The sequence below is a fragment of the Cupressus sempervirens genome, chromosome 1, assembly GCF_028749045.1.
Source record: "Cupressus sempervirens isolate cs-2001-9-10 chromosome 1, ASM2874904v1, whole genome shotgun sequence".
Classification (NCBI taxonomy): Eukaryota; Viridiplantae; Streptophyta; class Pinopsida; order Cupressales; family Cupressaceae; genus Cupressus; species Cupressus sempervirens.
Window position 1 is genome coordinate 236,352,436 of NC_143118.1, and position 23,078 is coordinate 236,375,513.

Genomic DNA, 23,078 nt, shown 5'->3' on the forward strand with positions numbered 1-23,078 from the left:
TAACCAATAATGTCATAAGTCTAACAATGCCATGCATCATTTAATATATGTTATACACCAAATATAAAATGTCATATATACATCAAATGTATATCAAATATGTCCACTAACATAAAATCCAACATATATATCCACTAATGCCTATACATGTGTGTCTATCAACTATATCTTCTCCTTCCCATAAGAGAAGGAGACAAATATGTAGAGGTCTTTGGTCGTTGTATAGAGGGAGATGATGGGGATGATGGGGTCTTCCTCACATGGTTGCTCATCCTCTTGTTTAGGCTCTTCTCTAACTCGAGTTGATACAAACAAAGTAGATATGAATCAATAATTATTATACATTAAAATCAAATATATGTACGCACAAAATTAATTATTTTCTTACCTCCATCAAATAGTCACTCTATACATCCACCGCAAAGGCTCACAGAAAATCGAGTGTAACAAGGCCCAACAAAAATTCAATCAATACAATCACTTATAAATAACATTAGAAATTTCGATAATAACTATTATAAACAACAACTAAAACCATTTTTTTTTTCATGCCTTAGTCAATGGCTTTGAACTAGCCATCATTGTAGCAACTCTACAATCAATGGATTGGCGATGATGAGGAGGAGTCTTAGACATCAACAACTACATGTCATATAATACAATTTACATGTAACATGAAACATGAAACAAATATAATCAAATGAATTAAATTAACATGAAACAAATGTACCTCTACAAAGCTCATATCAAGAATAGGCTTGGAGTCCCTTGTGAATGTTATGGTTCAGTAGAGAACTGATGCACATGCATAATTTTTTTTGTCAATCCCTCATATGATTAATTAGTAAATATATGTATTAATTTAAATGATTAAATTGATACATAGCTCTCGACTCGTCGAAAGGACAAAAAATGGGGCTGGAGTATCTATACTAGGGCGGACAACACTCTTACCCTAAATTTTGAACAATGTCAATACATGCTAATTAATTAGTCATTCACTATACATACAAACTATGATCAAATTAGTTTATTATAATTGAAATTTCCCTATGTGTCAATGCCAAATGTGTCACTCAGGAACTCATCATTGACTAGCCCATCATCCATACTATCTCTAGCATGACTGCCAAATGTGCATAAGGATCCACATGATGTGCACATGTGACCGCGACACACAGAAGGCTCCTCCTCAACTAATGAACTCGTACAATGAATGAGTGTTTGCGTCAAAGCATTAATAGTCCCTAGAGTGTTGGTCTCTACATGTTCCTTCACAACTAAAGGAATACTCACATGCTCATCTTGTTGCTTGACAATAGGTGCCCTAACTACATTAGGGTCATGAGGGGCATCTCAAATGATGACCCCCCACCTCTACCCTGAGATTCTAATATATCAAAATAATTAGGGATCTCCCCAACGAAAAATTCACGATACAATTTCTTTAAGAAAGACATTGGAACCTCATGATTATTGCAGAGAGGGGCATCAAAGACCATCCACCATCTATCTCAAAAGTTATTTCTAGTACCATCATGTATGCACCAATGGATGAGGAACTTTTTAGTTGTATGTTTAACAATATCTTTTTCTCTAGGCTTTTTAAACAATGCACATATGTTACCTTTTGCTATTTCTCTTCTTTTTATATATATCTTGATATGATAATTTTTTTGCATAATATCTTCTTTGTTCATCTCTCTTAACATGCCAAATATCCAATTGACCACTAACAGAAACCACATGGGTCTTAATGGACTCAAAGGAGGATAACAATTGTGCTCTCATTGGATTGGTTTGTCCACAAGCTTTCAACCTACCAATGAGTGCTTCTAATTCATTTTTCCCTCTTTCTATTTCATTCATTATGTTGTCTTGGGTGCCAGAAGGAGGTCTTCCAATCGGTGCAGGTTGCAAAATTTCTTGCGCTTGTTGTGGAGGGTTTTGATTAGGATCTTATGGAGGGTTTTTGTTTTGATTTTATTGATCTGGATGGGGATTTGGCAGTTGATTATTCACATTTCTTGATAGGGAACCAATTGCAATCTAAATAAATATGAAAATTTAAAGAAAAATTGAAAAAATCTACAAAACAATGTAAAAACTTACAAAACAATGCAAAAACAAAGGTAGAAAACATATTGCGCAATCCTGATCTTGAACTTGGGTGATGAGGAGGCAGGAGGCAAAATTCTTCAATTTCTTCAATTTGCATGAGCACTGTTTGGGAGAAACACAAAAGCCAAATGAAATGATAAAATAGGCCGCGGGTTTGCAATCCATTTATAATTTTTTTTGATTTTGCAAAGCGCGTATGTGCTATAGTGCGTATGTGCTTTGAAAAATAAAAAATAAGCTTTAGGTGTCATGTTTTTGGCACAACAACTTTGTGCACATACCCATAGTCAAACTTATTAATGAAGATATGTTGATGAATTTAGCAATTCTTGTTGGTTTAATTTTTTGCTACCTTATTTGGTTGTATTTTCTATTGTTATTAATGATGGGGGGCTTGTTTGAAGTATCAAGCCTCTCTGTTATGATGAGTAATATGTTAACTTAATTTAACCTTAGGGTTTGTGAACCTAGTTTTGGACATAGTCTAGTAATCAATATTATCTACTCATTTCCCTTTGTAATCATTTTGATTAATAGGAAGTTTGTAATTCTACATGCTTTGGTAGATTTAGATTTTAACTCTTGGCAATACATCCCCCATAATTTGATTAATCTAATAATCATTAATAGGTAGTATGAATTTGCAATAGAATGGAAATTGATCCTTTTGGAAAATCAGGACAACACCACATGAATTTATAATTATTAGGAACCATATGAAAATAAATAGCTGGATCAATGAGTATTATAATTTAACATATTAAGTTAAATTAGACATGATTGATATGAATACTTTACTTAAAAAATATGGACTAGGTAGAATCTTTGTATATCAAATCTAATCTAATTAAGAGATGGAAAATTTCACAAGAAGAGAGTAAGATTAGGAAACACATATAGGAAAATCTTAAATAGAAATGGTATATTACAATCAGCATAGATCAATAGGAGGTAATCCTTTCCTATTTTTTATGTAGTTTGACTTTATGTAAATTTACTGATAATAAGATTATGCACTAACTATTAATGTGGAGTATGAAGTGTGGTAAATCTAGAACAAGAAGGAAATGGAACCTTTATTAAAGGATTCTTCCTTGTAGATCCCTCAAATGTTTTTGTTTGGTTTTTTGACTCATCCCTTTTTATTATTTGACACTTGGACACTAATTTCTAATCCCTAATTGGGATCTAGTTGTGTTTTATCATGTAGATGTTAGATAGATCTATACCCCAAGGAAGGATATTCCATGTAAAGAGTTGGGAACCTAGCCTCTCCTTGAGCACTCAGTTTTCAATATTCCAAGGAAGTTTCTTTGTAATAAATTGACTCAACTATTTATGAATAACTTTAAAAGAAAAGTGTTTACATATATACTAGGGTATGCCCCTTTTAAATTTGTATTATATAGGACTTTGGTCCTAGGTAAGACTAGGGTTTTCTTACTCCATTCTTTCCTACTAGTGCCCATTTGAATAGAGAACTATATAATTTCATATTTATTCATCTAATATAATACAAGGCTTTGACTGTTTACCTATAATTAAAAATAAATAAAATTGAGTGCAAAACCAAAAAGTGCAACTTACTTGTGGTAGGATTCTTAAAATTTACTGGGTCAAATATTATACATCATGAATCTTCTAACATCCAATCCCTATAGTCACTCATATAGAAATAATTGGGCAAAAATAATATTCATATTTTTTAAAAAACCCATGCGCAAGTTTTGGGTATCAAATATATTGCATGCCCAATAAGGTTAGGTAATGTTTTTTTTAAAATTGGTATTAGGAATGGGAGCAAAAAGTCAACATGATCTACAAAACACTTTTGGATGTTTTTAGACTAGTATTTTTTGCATCATCAATGTTTGCCCCACCATGATCCTACATATACCCCTATTGTTTCTTTATTTCTATTATGTGTATATGGTATTAATGGGAGTGCCCCTCATCAAGTGGTATCTTGGTGCATTGGTAAGCCTCTAAGGCATAAGGAATTTTAGGCTAGAGATGAAGTCATGTCCATTTGAGGAAGGACAGATTTCCAATAGGAACAAATAATAAGTTAAAAATAAAGAAGTTTGGACCATGCAAGATAATGAAGAAGCATGATTCAGGAGATGCCTATAAAGTAGAGTTGCCCTCTAAATTGAATATTTCACCTGTATTTAACATTTAATATTTGACAAGGTACCATGAAGGAGGTATTGAAGATGAGGTTATAGGATCATAGTGGAGTATTCCAATAACTACTTCAAATACAAAGGAGATTGAGGTTATATTGGATAGTCGTGTTGGTAGAAGCATAAAGAACATAAATTATAAATAATATCTAGTCAAATGGGAAGGAAGACCTATAGAAGATTCATAATGGCTAATATTGAAGGAGGTTAACCATCTTGGTTTTCCTCTGAACACCTGAGACTTGATAAGAAAAATTCTCAAATTACCCTAGGAGTCTAATGTAGGAGCATCTTGTGTGTAAGGGAAATCTTCCATTACCCAAAAAACATTCTACTTTTGTCTTTTAAATAAGGGCTATTTCAATGCAAAGTTTCTATTTTTGGAAGCTTACTATTTTTATTGCATTAGTCATACAAGATTAGAGTGTTCTAATTTCATCAATTGGGGTTCATCTTTGATTTATTGCCTTCCAGATGAGTTTCATTTCCATAGCTTAACTAATGGTGAAGTTATTACAAATTTTTCATTATAAGAATTTTTGGTATAGAAACTTTGAGCTCAATTTTTAAAGCCTTAAAGGCTCTAAAATGAGGTCAAACCTTGAATAATAGATGCTTGCATGATCAACCATTGTAGAATAGTATCTTTTATTTCTGAAAGCGGTTATAATAGCTAATCAGGTCAATGACTTAAAATTTATGGTCTCCATAAGTTGGACTACCCAAAAATCATGAAAATACAAATTTTAATCATTTTGAGTTGATTCCATGTAATAAAATAATATAATTTTTGGGTTACTCAACCTTAAGACTTAGGGCTAATGTGTAGAACCTTCCTAGATGGTGGAAAATTTCCTATATAAGGAAGGCTCATTGGTTATTTATGGCAGTTCTAGGTGATGGTTTAAAACTTTGTCTTGTTGAATATTGTAAGGGAGGTGTGCATGTGTCTTTGCATAATTGTATTTTTAAAATCCATTCTTCCATTATTTTGGTAATAATAAGAAGACCATATTTTTTTCTTACAATTTTCTATTATTTCTCTATTTATTTTATATATTTGTGGTATTAAGGGGAGTGCCCTTTATCATCAAAACTTCAGATTTCTTTTTCTTAACTCTCAACCTATCTCTTTCCACCTTCCTCTTTAGCTCTATCAAAATATAATTAGCCCTTTATGACTCATTTGTACAATGTCCACTATAGTTTGTGTCTCACCTTATTTATCTTCTTCCAATTCTGCCTTTATCTTGGTTTCAATAGTATATTTACTCCTCTTTGGTCTACCTACTTCATCTAAACTCAACTTTCTCTTTACTATGATATTTTCCTCAACTATCTAATGTTCTTCTTTCTACTATACTATTAGTCATGTATTTTTTAAACCTTAGGTGTATGGTCAACCTCTTCATAAGGTATGCCTTCAACAATAACTGTGTCTCCACCAGTTTGTGGACAATATCTTGTTGTTCAATGCCACGAATCTATTTGGAAATGTCAATCCATACTTAACCAATTATCTCTTCTAGAGCACTTATTTGAAAATAAAATCTCTTCACCTTACTTTTGTTGTTTAGTGGGTTCTTCTTCAATTTGCTTCTACATTTTCATGAGCTTATTTGATGTCTCCAATTGTTTCATCATATACACTTTGTGTAGTATCAACTAGGATCCTTGATGCTCTTTCTTTGATCTTGAAGTATTTCTTGTAAGCTTCCACCAATATTTTGATCTCTTAAACATCCAAATTAGGTGTTACCTATATAAGTTCTCTCTACATTTTATCTTTGTTCATTGTTAGTGCTTCTCTCCATCTTATGTCAATTCATTGATAAAGGTCCTTGGGTAAGACATTATATAGCTCACTAGGAGTCATGTGGAACTTTTTCATACTTCATATGATTTCTTTAAATTATTCTTATCCTAATCACTATAGAATTGATATATTCTACCAATAGTTACTAATCTACCATTTTCCATTATATCCTTAGAATCAAAATCAATGTTAGGTGTGATCTTCTTACTATATGTATAAAAACCTAACCTATTGGGAGCATGCTTAAACAAGATAAATATTAGTTGTACATTCAAATAGATATGTACCAAAGAAAATTCAAATCACATAAAAACAAGTTTAAGTTTTACTAAGATAATGAATCCAAAAGATAGATTATTTAAATACAACCTCAAAGTAGCTCAACAAGTACACCCAAAAGAGGCTTGTTGATTTAAACAAGATTGTGGTATGTAGTCATGATCTCCCAAAGTATAATAACGCATCCCATAATGAAATGAAATGAAATAATTATATGAATCTAATAGTAAATAGAGATGGAATAATGCCTTCAAGAAGTGGTTATGGAATCAAGCTTTCTCAAACTATATTCAATGGAAATTCAAAAAAGAAGAAGAGAAAATGCAATCTACAAATGTGGAATGAAACAAAAATAATCTACCAAACAATCTTAGCAAAAAAATGCAAGAAATTTTTAACAAAATACTAGCATGATAACAATGCAATAATAGAAGATGGAAATACTTGAGATAAGGGCTTTACTTATAGGTATGAGGAGGACCTTGAGGAGGTGGCATCTATGTGGAATCAACATGGGTGCCACAAGGGAGACACTAAGAAAAAGTACAAACCATAGAAAAGGTTAAACCAAGCCTTTAAGGTTTGAGTGGCTCAAGGTTGCTAAAAGATGTGTCATAAACATTGGGGAAATGAGTGGAGGAAAAAAATGTAAGAGTAGAGTTGGAGAAATTAAGGAAGTTGGTGGCTTTCTTGGGATGAGTTGCTCACAAATGTGTGAGAAACCCATTAGGTGCTAAAACGGTGTTGAATAACCTTTCAAATTAATCAACATTAGTTAATTAGTTGGTAGGATTAAGAGGATGAAAGTGATGGGTGGCAGAAAAACTTTTATCAAACTAGATTTAATTAAATGGTGGGTTTAAGAATATTTAAGCATGTGGAGGAATTAAATAAATAAAATTTATTTAAAAGGGGGTTTATGGAGAAAACATGTATTAAATAAATATTTAATACATTAGGGGTTGTATTTAAATTTAATCAAATAAATTAGGAAATGTACAAACTTCATTAAATAAATTTAATTAATTAGGTAGATGAAAAAATATAATTCTAAACTTTGACAGATCATCTCGAGGTGGTGTTGTTTCTACTAGGGGAATTGTAAGCAATGAATAGGGTAATCTTGTGATGGTGTGTGTTGGATACACTTGATTAATTGTGTGTTTTATTTGATGTTACACAAATGTCATAACAGTTGTTAGTCTATGCATGCCAAGCTCACTTAGGTTGTGAAGATAGTTTTCTATGTCTACCAAGCTTTCTTATGTAGAAGAGAGTGTCTACCAAGTTCACTCGGGCGTCGAAGGAATTCATGGAGGAAATGAGTGTTAACTGAGCTCACTCGATTAATGAAGGAAAGTTGGATGGTATTAGTGGTAATCAAGTTCACTCAGTCACTAAAGGATTTTTGCAAGTTCACAGTGTTAACCAAGCCTCTGTTGGTTAACACAGGAAATCACTTCTGAGTTAGTTTCTACCAAGTTCGGTCGGTTAATGAAGGATTTTCTTATTTTGGCATGTGAAGCTTGATTATTTTATCTATTGATTCTAGCTGAATATGGTGATGAATATTAGTTATTCTAAATTGTATTTGAGTCAACTTAACAATATGAAAGGTATAAGTAAAAGGCCAAGGTGTGATTTCAAAGTAAAAGTTTTTTTTGGATTAAAAGAGATGAAGAGAGGGAGCGAATTTGAAGGACAAGAAGAATATCCTTATGGAGCATAAAAGCTTTATTCAATAAAGAAGGATTAAGTACAAGCCATAACAGAGATCTGTAATCAACAATTTAGTTGCATCTCAATCAAGTCATTTCATTGTTACTCTCTAACTATTGTAGCAGTGATCTAAAATCTCTTAATAGAGTTGGTTTAACAACTATTTGTAAATCCTCTTACAAGGTGAAAATTCTATTGAATTGTTTCAAGACCTCTAGCAAGGCCAATCCTAATAGAGTGATTAAATCCTTTAACAAGTTCACACCTAACAATGTGTTTTTTAACCTTTAACAAGGTTGGCTCCTAACAGGGCTCACTTTAGAAGAGTGAAAAATAATTAGTTACAATTGGTGGTTTTTCCAAATTGGATTTCTAGGTTAAATCTTGGTGTCATATGTGTTCATGTTATTGCTTTCACACTTGCAATTAAGATTAAGTAATCACTAACAATATCTTAAGATCTACAAAGTAATCACATTGTGTATTTACTGAGTTACAATATTTTATATGTTTACCGAGCATCAACAATATTCATTTTTTAGATTGTAATTTTGTATTGACATCTAAGGGATTTGGGATTTATTTTATTAGTAACTAATTCACCCCTCCTCTCTCAGTTACTCCTCTTATATTTCCAACAATTGGCATAAGATATTTTGGTGCTTGTAGAGAAGGTTTCAAGGACCTAAGCTAAAGATCACGATGTCTTACAAAAGAGACGTTCAAAAACTTAGCAGAGACAATTTTGCAGCATGACAAGGACTCATGAGGTTACATCTAGCTATAATTAGTGATTTAGGTTGCAAGTATCTTGATATTGAATAAAAAACTCTCACTAGAACATTATCAGTTGAATACATTGCTGAGAAGAAGAATCATAATATCATGATGATTGACATAGCATCCACTCTTAGTTATGCTGAATTTGATGAGGTCAAAGACTGTCAAATTGCTCATGAAATGTGGACAAAATTAAAAGATATCTATGGAGGAGATGATAGTGTAAGAAGAGCCAAAGCAGAAATTCTTAGAGGACAATTTTACCAAATGAGAATGAGAGAAGATTAGAACATTGCAAAATATGTGGAAAGAATCAAGGCTAGTGTAAGTGCAATCAGAGCATCTGGAGGAGAGATCAAAGAGGAAGCTGTTATAAGTAAAATACTCAAAACTCTTCCTCCTATCTATGCAATCCAAAGTGTCTGCTATTGAAGAAAAGAGATGTGATTCAAATAACAAATTAGTCTTGGATTCCCTAGTAGGAAGATTGATAGCTTTTGAACTAGACAACTTTGACAACTATGTTCCTGCTTCAAAGAATGTTGAATCTACATTTGAAGCCAAGCTTTCACTCAAAGAAAAGGCCAAGAAATCTAAAGCCAATCAATTAGGCAATGAGGATGAAACTAAAGAAAGTTCTGACAATGATCTTGAAATTTTTGGAGCCCTACTTGCAAAGAAATACTCCAAAGGCAGGGGAAAATACAAAGGTAAGATCCTATGTTCCCTGGGGACGTGTCCCCTCCAAGAAAACTAGCTTTTCAAGGATGGGGACATCCCCATCCTAGAAACTTCTTTGGGAACTTACATCCGTCCCCAATTTTTTAACACACAAAACATTAAAAAAAACTAAAAAATTGTCACTTTTGTTGTCCCCATTTGCCATTCCCCGCTGTCTCCAAAATTAGCATAAAAATTGTCGTCCCGAAAACCTGTCCTGTTGTCCCCTGCCATCCTCATCCTGAAAAATTGGGGGAACATAGGTAAAATCCTTTTAATCTATTTTTCTTGTGAAGAAATTGGTCATATTGCTGCCAGGTGTCCAAACAAAGAAAGCAAGGATGAAAAGAAATCCCACAAATACAAAGGCAAGAAGGAATTAAAAGGTCACAAATCTTACAAGGACAAAGGTAAGAAAACTTGCTTCATGGCTAAAGATTCTGATAAAAATGAAGATGAAATGGTGTATATTGCTATAAAAGATGAATCTGATGATGAAGAAGATAAGATGACACTTATTTCTCATATTAGCAAAAATGATGCATGGATTATTGATAGTGGATGCTCACATCATATGACTAGTGATAAAACCAAATTTGAAAATCTTGAATACTATGATGGAGGAAGCGTAAGGTTTGTAAACAATGAACCTTGTTGCATAAAGGGAAAAGGTCGTATCTCATTAACCAATGAACTTGTATGTGATAATGTCTATTGGGTTGAAGGACTAAAGCATAATCTACTAAGTGTGGCACAATTGAACAACATTGGATTTAAGGTAGAATTCATGAATGACAAGGCAAAACTATTGGATGAAAAAGGAAATCTAGTTGGATCATGCAAGAAAACAAAAGGTAATCTATTTTATCTTGAACTTGGTGAATGCTCATGTTTTATTTCTCAAGTAGGAGAAAGTTGGTTATGGCACATAAGATTATGTCATGTAAACTTTGACAATCTGATCAAGATAAGAAAACATAAAAGAGTACGAGGTATTCCCAGCTTGAAGAAACCTGATGTTGGATTATGCAAAAATTGCCAAATTGGTAAATTGGGAAAGACTAGTTTTAAGAGCAAAAACTATTAGTTAGAAGAAGTCTTAAAAATTGTGCATACTGACTTATGTGGACCCATTGGAATAGAAAGTTATAGTGGAGAAAAATTCTTCATTCTTTTTTTTTATGATTATTCTAGAATGATGAATGTGATGTATCTAAAAGAGAAATCACAAGCCTTTGAGAAATTCAAATGGTATCTGGCAAGAGTTGAAAAAGAAACTAGAAAGAAATTGAAGTGGTTAAGATCAGATAGAGGTGGTGAATTCATCTCCAATGAATTCAACAATTTTTGCATTGAAAGAGGAATCAAAAGACAAGTACTAGCCCTTGGCACACCTGAGCAGAATGGAATAGCTAAAAGAAGAAATAGATCCATTATGGATTGTGCAAGGATACTGATGATTGAGAATAATGGTGCTATCAAATACTGGAAGGAAGCTATCAACATTGCAATTCATACCTTGAACTGAGTTTAGTTGAAGAAAGACTCAAACCAAACTCCCTATGAACTATGGTATGGCTACAAACCCAATATAAATTACTTGAAAGTATTTGGCAGCCAGTTTTATATCTTAAAAGAATCTAGTAAAGGAAAATTTAATGTAAAAGGTGATGAAGACATATTTCTATGATATTCCTATAGAAGTAAAGCATACAAATGTTTGAATTTGTCCACTCATAAGATAATAGAAAGTGCACATGTAAGAATTAATGAGTTTGCAAAAAGGAGTGAAGAAGAAAGTATTATAGAATATTTGTCTACTATAAACCTGATACCCTACTAAATCTATTTGAGAGAAATGAGACTTCATCTCTTGAGCTCTCCAAATTTCCAATGTTTATCGAGTTGCAAAAAGTGAAAACGGAGTCACAAGGACCTGAGTCACATTTAGAGGCTACCGAGCTAGTTCAAACCAAGTCTAAAGTACCCAAGCTATAGATAGAAGGACCCGAGATTGAAGCTAAAGTTCATACTGATGATAGTGGAATTCACCATAAGCCCAAAGAACCTATATTGGCAAAATATGTTAGAAGGCATCATGCACCTAACTAGATCATAGGAGATAAATTAGATGGAACAAAGACAAGAAGAAAATTAAAAGGTACATGTTTAATTGCTGAATGTGAGCCTAGAAATGTTAAGGATGCTCTAGAAAATGAAAGTTGGATTGAGGTTATGAATGAAAAGATAGAACAAATAGAAAAGAACAATACTTGGACCCTTGTTCCTAGGCCTACGAATAAAAATGTAATTGGCACAAAATGGGTATTTAGAAATAAGTTGAATGAAAATGGAAAAGTCTCTAGAAACAAAGCAAGACTAGTATGTGAAGGCTATTCTCAAGAAGAAGGTACTGATTATGGTGAAACCTTTTCCCCTCTTGCAAGATTAGAAGGTGTTAGGACTATACTAGCATATGCAGCTCACAGAGGATTCAAAGTATATCAGATGGATGTTAAATCTACATTAAACAACCATAAGGTTTTGTAGATCCTAACAAAAGGGACATGGTTTGTAAATTACATAAAGCATTGTATGGTCTCAAACAAGCTCCTAGATCCTGGTATGAAAGACTACATAACTATTTGATACAGATTGGTTTTTAAAGAACAAATGGTAACAATAGTCTATATATCAAGGAAGGACCAGATAAGAAGATTGTGTTGGTAGAAATATTTGTTAGTGATACTCTATTTATAGGAAATGATGACTTATGCAAAGCATTTTTAGAAGAAATGAGTAAAGAATTTGAAATGTCCATGTTTGGTGAGATAAAATTCTTTATTGGATTGCAAATTCAACAAAATAAAAATGATATCTATATCACTCAATCTAAGTATATCAAGGAGATACTAAAGAATTTTGGAATGGAAGATTCAAGACTAGCTGGAACTCCCATGTGTACTAGACATAAGCTTTCCAAAAATGATGACTCCAAAGAAGTAGATCAGACCTTATACAGATCAATGATTGGAAAATTACAATATGTAGTGCATACAAGGCCTGACATTGCCTTAGCAGTTGGGATAGTGGCAAGATTCTCAAAAAAACCAAGAGAAAACTACATGATGGAAATTAAAAGAATCATGAGATATTTGAAAGGTACTAAAGATTATGGCTTATAGTACAAACTTGGAGGCATTCTGGACCTAAAGGTGTTTACTGATGCTGATTGGGCAAGAAGTCTTGATGATAGAAAAAACACTAGTGGTGGAGCATTATTTCTTGGTAAAAGACTGGTATCTTGGACAAGAAAGAAACAAAATTGCACATCCTAATCCACAACAGAAGCAGAGTATGCGGTAGCAGCATTTGGTTCAAATAATTGTTGAAAGGAATGAAGGTTGAAATCAAAGAGCTAATAGTCATATATTGTGACAACACTAGTAAAATCAACATATCAAAGAATCTAGTGATGCATTCCAAAACAAAGCACATTTCTATAAAATATCACTTTGTAAGAGAATTAGTACATGACAAAGAAGTTAGATTAGAATATGTGGATACAAAAGAACAAATTGTAGACATATTCACCAAACCACTACCTAAGGATGCATTCTTGCATCTAAGAGGTAAGCTAGGGGTCATTCGCCTATCTAAAGCTCACTAAATAAAGTTTAGTGATGCATCAACAAGAACTAAGTTGAAGTTCAATCAGTTGATGCAGCATTGTCAAGAGCATGTTGCAAATGAATCAATACTCAAGGTATATTAGTACTAATAAAAAATGTTGTCTTTGGCATGTCTTGTCAAAGAGGGAGAAGTTTGTACTATCATATCTCTCTAAATTTTTTGTTATTTCATAAAGGGAGAAGTTCTCTAAGGAAAGTCTAAGAGGGAGAATTCTGCAAGAGGAAGAAGTTCTATAAAGAAACATTGAAAGAAACTGATCTTGGCAGAGGATTGTTACAAACTAAAGTTTACTGACAGAGGGAGTCTTGTTCTCAAAATTTATTTACGCTATGACATGTTGTGTTTCCATCATTGCTAAAGAGTGAGATTTTTGGATACAATTGATTAATTGTGTGTTTTTTTTGATGTTACACAAATGTCATAATAGTTATCAATTAGTGCATGCCGAGCTTACTTGGGCTGTGAAGACAGTTTTCCATGTCTACCGAGCGTTCCTATGTAGAAGAAAGTGCCCACCGAGTTCACTCGTGCGTTTAAGGAATTCATGCAAGAAATAAGTGTTAATTGAGCTCACTCGGTTAATGAAAGAAAGTTGGATGGTATCAGTGCTGACCAAGTTCACTTGGTTACCAAAGGATTTTCACAAGTTCGCAATGTTAACCAAGCTTCTATTAGTTAACAAATGAAATCACTTTTGAGTTAGTTTCTACCAAGCTAGGTCGGCTAACAAGGGATTTTCTTATTTTGGTATGTGAAGCTTAATTATTTTATTTATTGATTCTTGCTGACTATGGTGATGAATATTAGTTATTCTAAATTGTATTTGAGCTGACTTGAGAATATGAAAGGTATAAGTAAAAGGTCAAGTTGTGATTTCAAAGTAAAAGTTATTTTTGGATTAAAAGAGATGAAGAGAGGGAGCGAATTTGAAGGATAAGAAGAATATCCTTGTGGAGTAGAAAAGCTTTATTTGACCAAGAAGGATTAAGTACAAGCTAGAATAGAGATCTATAATCAGCAATTTAGTTGCATCTCAATAAGATCATTTCATTGTTACTCTCTAACCATTGTAGAAGTGATCTAAAATCTCTTAACATAGTTGGTTTAACAACCATTTGTAAATCCTCTTAGAAGGTGGAAATTCTATTGATTGTTTTTAGGACCTCTAACAAGGCCATTCCTAATAGGGTGATTAAATCCTTTAATAGGGCTCACTTTAGAAGAGTGAAAAATAGTAACTAGTTACATTTGGTGGTTTTTCCCAAATTGGGTTTCCACGTTAAATCCTGGTGTCATGTGTGTTCATGTTATTTCTTTCATGCTTGCAATTAAGATTAAGTAATCACAGACAATATCTTAAGATCTACAAAGCTATCACATTCTATATTTACTAAGTTACAATATTTTATATGTTTATCAAGCAACAATAGTATTCAATTCTGAAATTGTAATTTTGTATTGACATCTAAGGAATCTTGAATTTATTTTAGTAGTAACTAGTTCACCCCTCCCCTCTTAGTTAGTCCTCTTATATTTCCAACAGTATGTGGAGAAATGTGTCGTGAAATTCAACAATGTTGTAGAAGCTTTGGGACTTTCTTGGGGGATTAAAATTGCTATCTCCAGGGGCTTGTTTCAACTGGTGGTGGAGGGTAACTAAAAAATCATCATTGAGGAAGTTGGGGCTCACATGAAGGTTAGTTAAAGGGTGGATACTATTATCAATGACATTAAGACTTTAATTAGAAGGTTGAATAATGTGGGGATTCATCATATATATTGAGAAGGGAACTAGGTGGCAAACACTCTTGCAATATATGACTATGACACCTTGGATTTGTAACTTTGGAGAAATGTAGAAGGATTTAACACATCTATCCAAACCATCATGAGAAGCAATTTTTTAAAATTTTGATGGGTTTTGTACACCTCAAATACATGTGGTAGTGCAGTAAAGGTGTTAGGAACCTATGTGTTCCTTCTGTTTATTTTGTTAGAGTAGAGTTGTTGGACGCATATGCTTTGTAAGTCGTCCCGTGAGTTTATTTTATTATCCCACATGCATAGGTAGTATTACTTTTCTAGATCGTACCCAGTATATAAGAATAGGTTGAGGCCCTTGATGGGCACGGACGAATTTATTGTATTGAGCTTGCTCAAAGGAGGTTACCCCCTCGAAGTGGCCTGCGATCAGTAGATTTATTCTGAGTTCTGCTATCACTTTGTATTCTGTTATTTCGAGCATTCTCACGATATTGCTATAAGGAGGTTCTTCTCATCTGGTATCAGAGCACTCTCTTGGGCTCGCTGGGTGGAAATTACATCAAATTTTTTTTTGTCGTGGCCTTCAGGAGCAAAAATCATGGAAGAGGAAATTGCATCCCTCAAAACCAGACTTCAAGATCTGGATGACAAAATTCTGGGTCTTAACTTTCAGCAGTCAGCCATGAGCCGAAACCATTCAGGAGATACTGGGTCCTCTTCTGGCAATTTCCGTGGACCAAAGCTTGATTTTCCACGCTTCGATGGTTCTGATCCGACTGGATGGATCTATAGGGCAGAGCAGTATTTCAGCTTGCATAATACTTTGGATAACCACAAAGTCTCCCTTGCATCTTTTCATTTGGAACATGAAGCTCTTCAATGGTTCCGTTGGTACATCAAGGCTAATGTAGGCCCAACGTGGAGCGAATTGTGCACCCTCATTTTGGAGTGCTTTGGCCCTAGTTCCTTTGATGATTTCACAGGAGCACTCACTAAACTGCGTCAAACAGGCACTGTAAGAGAATACCAGACAGAGTTTGAAAAATTAGCTAATCACACAGAGGGCTTGTCTGATGAATTCTTCCGTAGTTGTTTTGTCAGTGGTCTGAAGGATGCACTTCGCTCAGAAGTCAAAATGTTTCGACCTACTACAATGATGGAAGCCCTTGGGTTGGCTAAGTTAGCGGAAGACAAGATTAGTGCTCTACAACGCTCCAGATCTAATTTTGTTCCATTCAGAAATACAGGTTCTCACAACCCTCCAGTCATACCAGCTCCCAGAACTACTCCGATCAAGCACTTGTCTGAAACAGAGATGCGAGTTAGGCGAGACAAAGGGCTTTGTTATAATTGTGATGAGAAATGGTCTCGGGGCCATAGATGTGTTCAGCAAAAGCTCTATCTCTTGGATGTGGATTCTCCACCGGAACTGGAAGAATATGTAGATGCTCAGGAAACAGTGGATGCTGAGGTTGAGCCTCACCAGCCTGAACCTCCTTCCCCAGAAGCTCCACCAGAGATATCTGTCCATGCTTTGGCAGGAGTCACTACTCCACAAACCATGCGGGTCCAGGGTTTCTTCAAGAAGATCCCTCTTACTATACTCATTGATTCTGGTAGCACTCATAACTTCATTGATCCACGAATAGCCAAACAGGCTGATTGCTTTATCCATCCCTGCTCTAGCTTTGAAGTCATGATTGCCAATGGGGGCACTTTACCTTGTAAAGGGAAATGTCGCAATGTGCGTCTCTCTATTGGAGATTATAACATGCGCTCTGACATGTTTGCCTTACCCTTAGGTGGCTGTGATGTGGTTTTGGGTGCCCAATGGTTACGCACTCTTGGCCCCATTCTCTGGGATTTTGCTGAACTTTGGATGCAGTTTTCAGCCGTGGGGCACCAACACACTTTGAAAGGCTTACAACCAGGGTCTCTCAGCATCATCAGTTCACACCGTATGGAAAAACTTCTTAAGAAGAATTCACATGGTGTCATCGCTCAGCTCCATTCCATTCAGATGCAGCCATCAGCAGTCTCTAGCACTCCTACCGATCTCCAACACATTTTGGACAAGTATTCTGGTATATTTGCTGAACCTGTGGGATTACCTCCTTCTCGTCCAGAGGACCACCGTATTCAGCTCCTTCCTGGCAGTGTTCCGCCCAACATCAGGCCCTACCGCTACCCATTTCATCAGAAGACCGAAATCGAGATACTTGTCCGTGACTTACTGAAGCAAGGTATTATTCGCCCTAGTACCAGTTCCTTTTCTTCTCCAGTTCTGCTTGTTCGCAAAAAAGATGGGTCATGGCGACTCTGCATTGATTTCCGAGCACTTAATCATCTCACTATAAAGGACAAGTTTCCCATTCCAGTTGTTGATGAACTTCTTGATGAACTTCATGGGGCTCATTTTTTCTCCAAGTTAGATCTTCGTTCTGGGTATCATCAAATTCGGGTTAATGAGGAGGATATACCTAAAACTGCCTTCCGCACACATGATGGTCACTATGAATTTTTAGTCATGCCCTTTGGCCTCACGAATGCTCCTTCAACATTTCAGGCAGTGATGAATAACATATTTCGACCATACCTCCGAAAATTCATTCTAGTCTTCTTTGATGATATCCTCATATATAGCAAAACTTGGGCTGAGCATCTCCATCATCTGGAGCTTGTCTTGCAACTTCTCTCTGATCATCAACTCTGTGCAAAACTATCTAAATGTGTGTTTGGCCAGGAGGAAGTGGAGTATCTCGGGCATATTGTTGCACACCATGGAGTGCGGGTGGATCCTACAAAAATAGATGCCATGAAAACTTGGCCGCATCCTAAAACTCTCAAGAGCCTTCGGGGATTTTTGGGGTTGACTGGCTACTACCGCAAGTTTGTCAAAGATTACGGAAAAATTGCAGCACCATTGACAGCTCTGTTAAAAAAGGATGCCTTCTCCTGGACCCCTGTTGCTGAGACTGCATTTGAACAACTGAAACAGGCTATGTGCAGTACACCTGTTCTCGCGATGCCAGATTTTTCCAAACCCTTCACTATTGAGAGTGATGCTTGCGGCAATGGATTGGGTGCTGTTCTCCTGCAAGATGACCATCCTATTGCGTTCACTAGCAAAGCCCTCTCTGGTAAGAATCTAGCCCTCTCTACTTATGAAAAAGAAATGATGGCTATTTTGCATGCTGTACAGAAGTGGCGGCCATACCTCTTAGGGAGTCATTTTTGCATCAGAACCGATCACCAAAGTCTGAAATACTTCCTGGAACAACGGGTATCCTCTCCTACACAACAGAAATGGGTCAGCAAACTCATGGGGTATGATTATGAGATCACCTACAAGAAGGGTAAGGAGAATATTGTGGCAGATGCTCTTTCTCGCACATTTGATAATCAAGCTTCCCTTTCCGCTATTTCTAAGCCCATTCCCAATTGGTTAGCGTCTGTTCAGCAGGGCTATGACAGTGACTCTTCTTTATCTCAAATCATTCACCAGCTAGCCAATAATCCTTCTGCTATACCACATTACTCTTGGGATGGTGCTTCTCTTCGATACAAGGGTCGGCTAGTGCTTCCTCAGAACCCAGCTCTACATCAGGCTATTTTTTATGAACTCCATTCTTCTCCTTCAGCAGGGCACTCAGGCTTCCTCAAAACTTATGAGCGAGCAAGGAGAAACTTCTTTTGGAAAGGAATGAAACAGACGATTCAACAGATGGTGGCTGAATGTGATACTTGCCAACGCCACAAGGGTGAAACGACCCTCCTTCCTGGCTTGCTCGAACCATTGCCCATCCCTACACGGATTTGGACTGATATTTCTATGGATTTCATTGAAGGGCTTCCTACATCCGGTGGCAAGACAGTGATCTTGGTTGTGGTTGATCGTCTCTCGAAATATAGTCATTTTTGTGCCCTCAGCCACCCCTATACTGCCTCCTCTGTTGCACAAATCTTCATGGACCAGATATTTCGTCTTCATGGACTCCCTTCTTCCATTGTCTCTGATCGTGATGCAACTTTTACCAGTCATTTTTGGACTGAACTGTTTCAGAAAACTGGCACCAAACTGAAGATGAGTTCGGGCTATCACCCACAAACTGATGGTCAAACGGAAATTGTCAATAAATGCTTGGAAACTTATCTTCGTTGCTTCACTTCCGAACAGCAACATCAGTGGGCCAAGTGGCTCCCTTTAGCTGAATGGTGGTACAATACCTCTTACCACACTGCCTCTAAAATGACTCCATATGAAGCAGTCTATGGTCAGGCACCTCCAGTGCTCCTTCCCTACACTCCCAACAGCTCACCAGTCCAGGCAGTTGACATAGTTCTCCGCAGCAGGGATCAGATTCTTCGTACCTTACAGGATAATCTTCACATGGCCCGTAATCGGATGAAACAACAAGCAGATCAACACCGTTCTGAGCGCTCATTTCAAGTTGGGGATATGGTTTTTCTTCGTCTACAGCCATACAAACAATCCTCCCTAAAGCTGAAAGGGCGTCATAAGCTGGCCCCAAAATTTTATGGGCCTTATCAGGTTCTGCAGAAGATTGGTTCAGTTGCTTATAAACTGGAACTGCCTCCTTCTTCCCGCATTCATCCAGTCTTTCATGTTTCTTGTCTAAAGAAAGTTCTGGGTACCACTGTCAGAGCACAAACTACTCTCCCTGAAATGGATACGGAAGGATCCATTATCCTGGAACCGGTGGCAATCATTGACCAGCGCACTCGCCAGCTTCGCTCTCGCTCCATCTCTGAGGTCTTGATTCAGTGGCATGGCATGCAACCAGAGGATGCTACCTGGGAACCCCTTCTTCAGATTCAACAACAATTTCCACACCTTAAGCTTTGAGGACAAAGCTTTTTTCTAAGGGAGAGGGGATGTTAGGAACCTGTGTGTTCCTTCTGTTTATTTTGTTAGAGTAGAGTTGTTGGACGCATATGCTTTGTAAGTCATCCCGTGAGTTTATTTTATTATCCCACATGCATAGGTAGTATTACTTTTCTAGATCGTACCCAGTATATAAGAATAGGTTGAGGCCCTTGATGGGCACGGACGAATTTATTGTATTGAGCTTGCTCAAAGGAGGTTACCCCCTCGAAGTGGCCTGCGATCAGTAGATTTATTCTGAGTTCTGCTATCACTTTGTATTCTGTTATTTCGAGCATTCTCACGATATTGCTATAAGGAGGTTCTTCTCAAAAGGCCTTTATGAGACAACTACCTTTTGGGTAGGGCAAAAATACATTATAAATTTGAATGAATCTATTAAAGAAATGAAAAACATATATTTTATCTCTTACTATATTATTTGAAAAATATTTTCATTTTTCAAGGACAAATAAAAAGTGATGTGGTAGAGGAAGGGCATGCTTAATTAATTATAATGAGTCACAGGATTACAATGCAAGTTTGCATGTTTTTCCTTTTATGGTGGTGTACTAAATGGAGTAATTTCTCCTTATTGACTATTATTTTCATCTGTACAAAACAAACTCATGATCTTGTATTTATTTACAATAGATTTCATCTTTTAAGGTCTTATTTTATTTGTAAATAGTGGATAGTGAATTTTTCTATCAGGCTATGGATTTTTTTAACTGTAAAAGGTAGGGTTATGTCAGATTCCTCTAAGGAGTTGGTTGTGGATTTAGGGGAAGGTTTTAAAATGGGTGTAAATTCAACTCATATTGAGCCAAATGAGATTGAGGAGTCCATTAAAAATACTAAATTTGTTTGGAATCATTTATGTGAAGGGGATCTAGTTCCATTCATGAAATGCATTGAGTGCTATGATGAAAATATGTCCATAAAATTTGTCAACTCTTGGAATGACCAATGTTTTACTATTGATGGGATTTTGTTTGATATTAATGAATATGCCATTGTTAGAGCTAGTGGGCTCTCCCTTGAAGGTATGAAATGATGAGAGAAAATTAAGGTTTTGGATGAAGCCAATCTAATTATTTTTTTTTGCCTTGATGGAGAGTCGACTTGAACACAAGGTGGGTTTGGAAGATAATATCTTCTGCACCATAGAGTGACGTATATTATGTTATCATGTGTTATATTATGTTGGAAGGCTATTTTCAAATTGTACACTACAACCATTTCCCCATCTTATATCACTTTATGAATAGGGACCTTATTTCCTTCCCCTACCTTTTTGTGTATTCTATGGAGGACAATATTATGAAAGTTAGGAAGAAAAGAAAGGAGAGAAAATCCTATATGATGTTTCATCAAGAATTTGTGTTTTTCCTATATAGTTTCCATTGGGGTCTGTGCCCCCTTATATCCATCAATGTTTAGGTCCTCCCACCTAACCCGTTGCTATCTATTTCTACTCAGATTTTTGCCGAGGTTGGCTTGGTAATTGATACCAAATGTCCAAATCCTACCACCCCTACATTGTCCAAAAAATTAAAATGGATAATGCTACTAGTGTTATTGAGTTTTATGTTGTGGTTGAAGTGGGAAGGAGAAGATTCCTGAAGGCTTTATAGAATTTTAAGTAGGCTAACCCTAAGGAGAAGTAGGATTTCACCATTAGCTTGGATTCTATGGGAAATAGAAAAAGTAAGGAAGAAAAGGAAGGTAGACCATGGAAAATATACAGAAGATGATAAGCATAGAACTCCAAGTGAAGGTCCTCAAACAGGGGGTGAGTGTAGCTCAATGTATACTAAATTAATCTCTATGCCCTCCCACGTCTCTGATACTCTCAAGGGTGAAACTCACACTACTTAGGTAACCAATACTACGGGTGACCATGGGGACCCAGATACTATTACATCCTTGCCCATCAAAGTGATAAAGGAAGAAAAAATTAAAGGAGATGGGAGTAACTAAAAGGTGTCATCTGGGATAGGTATTTAGGGGTATTCTGAGGATAGGGTTGTGTTGGAGGAAACTGCCAATAATTTCATGAAGCGATAGGATAATTTATATAAGAGTTTTGACAAGTCACCAACTTTACTATCAAGGTGATGCACTCAACGACCATCACTATTCACCTCCCACATGCTGAGAAGGAAAAACTTTTTGCCTCTTCTAGAGTGGACACCACAACCTCCCTGTACTGGTGCTTGGAATATGATTAGATCTATGTGTTGCCTGAGAAACTAGATAAGGAGAAGATAGAGAGATAGCTCTCTTTTTTTTATTTCCATTTTGATGCTATTAATTGCTATGCCCAGATGAACTTGTGTTTTTGTACATAGTTGGACCTATTAGAAATCTAATGGGGAAAGTGAGATGCTGAAAGGGAGGGGGGTGGTGAATCAAGATCTCTAATTTTTTAACCAATTTAAACATAAAACCACATAAAACTTGTTTCACCACATACATGTCATTAACCTTAATCATGCATCATCCTATATCAACATATGTAATATCAGATCTAACATCTAATAAAATGAATAATACACATAAGCAACTAATCAACACATGACATAATATTTGGTAATGCAGAAACCCTCCAAGGTGAAGGTAAAAATATAGTGGGGATGACACCCACAAAATCTTATCTACTATAGCAATAAAGTGTTCCTAGTAGGGATACAAATTTGATCACTTTTGATGATCTACCCTATGAGGGATCTACTCTATTAAAAGCTTACAAGACTATTAGGTCTACCTTGATTAAAGAATTTAAACACCATAATTAAGTCAGAACTCTATTAGGAGATTTACAATAGGCTTGTTAGGACCATTCTGTTAATAGATTCACCTAATACACTAGTTAGAATTTGATCAATACCATGATCCTTTGGTTTGCACTTGATTGCCGATGACATATCTTCTCTTTCCAAATTGCAATCACCTCACTATAACATATATGTAATATCTCCTTTTGGCACTACTCAGTTACCTTAGTCTTTCAACCTCTAATTCATCAAAAATGATGCAATCATCTTGCTAACAACTCCAACAACTTCAATTAGGTCTTAAATCATTCTTAAATAACCATATATGGTCCTAG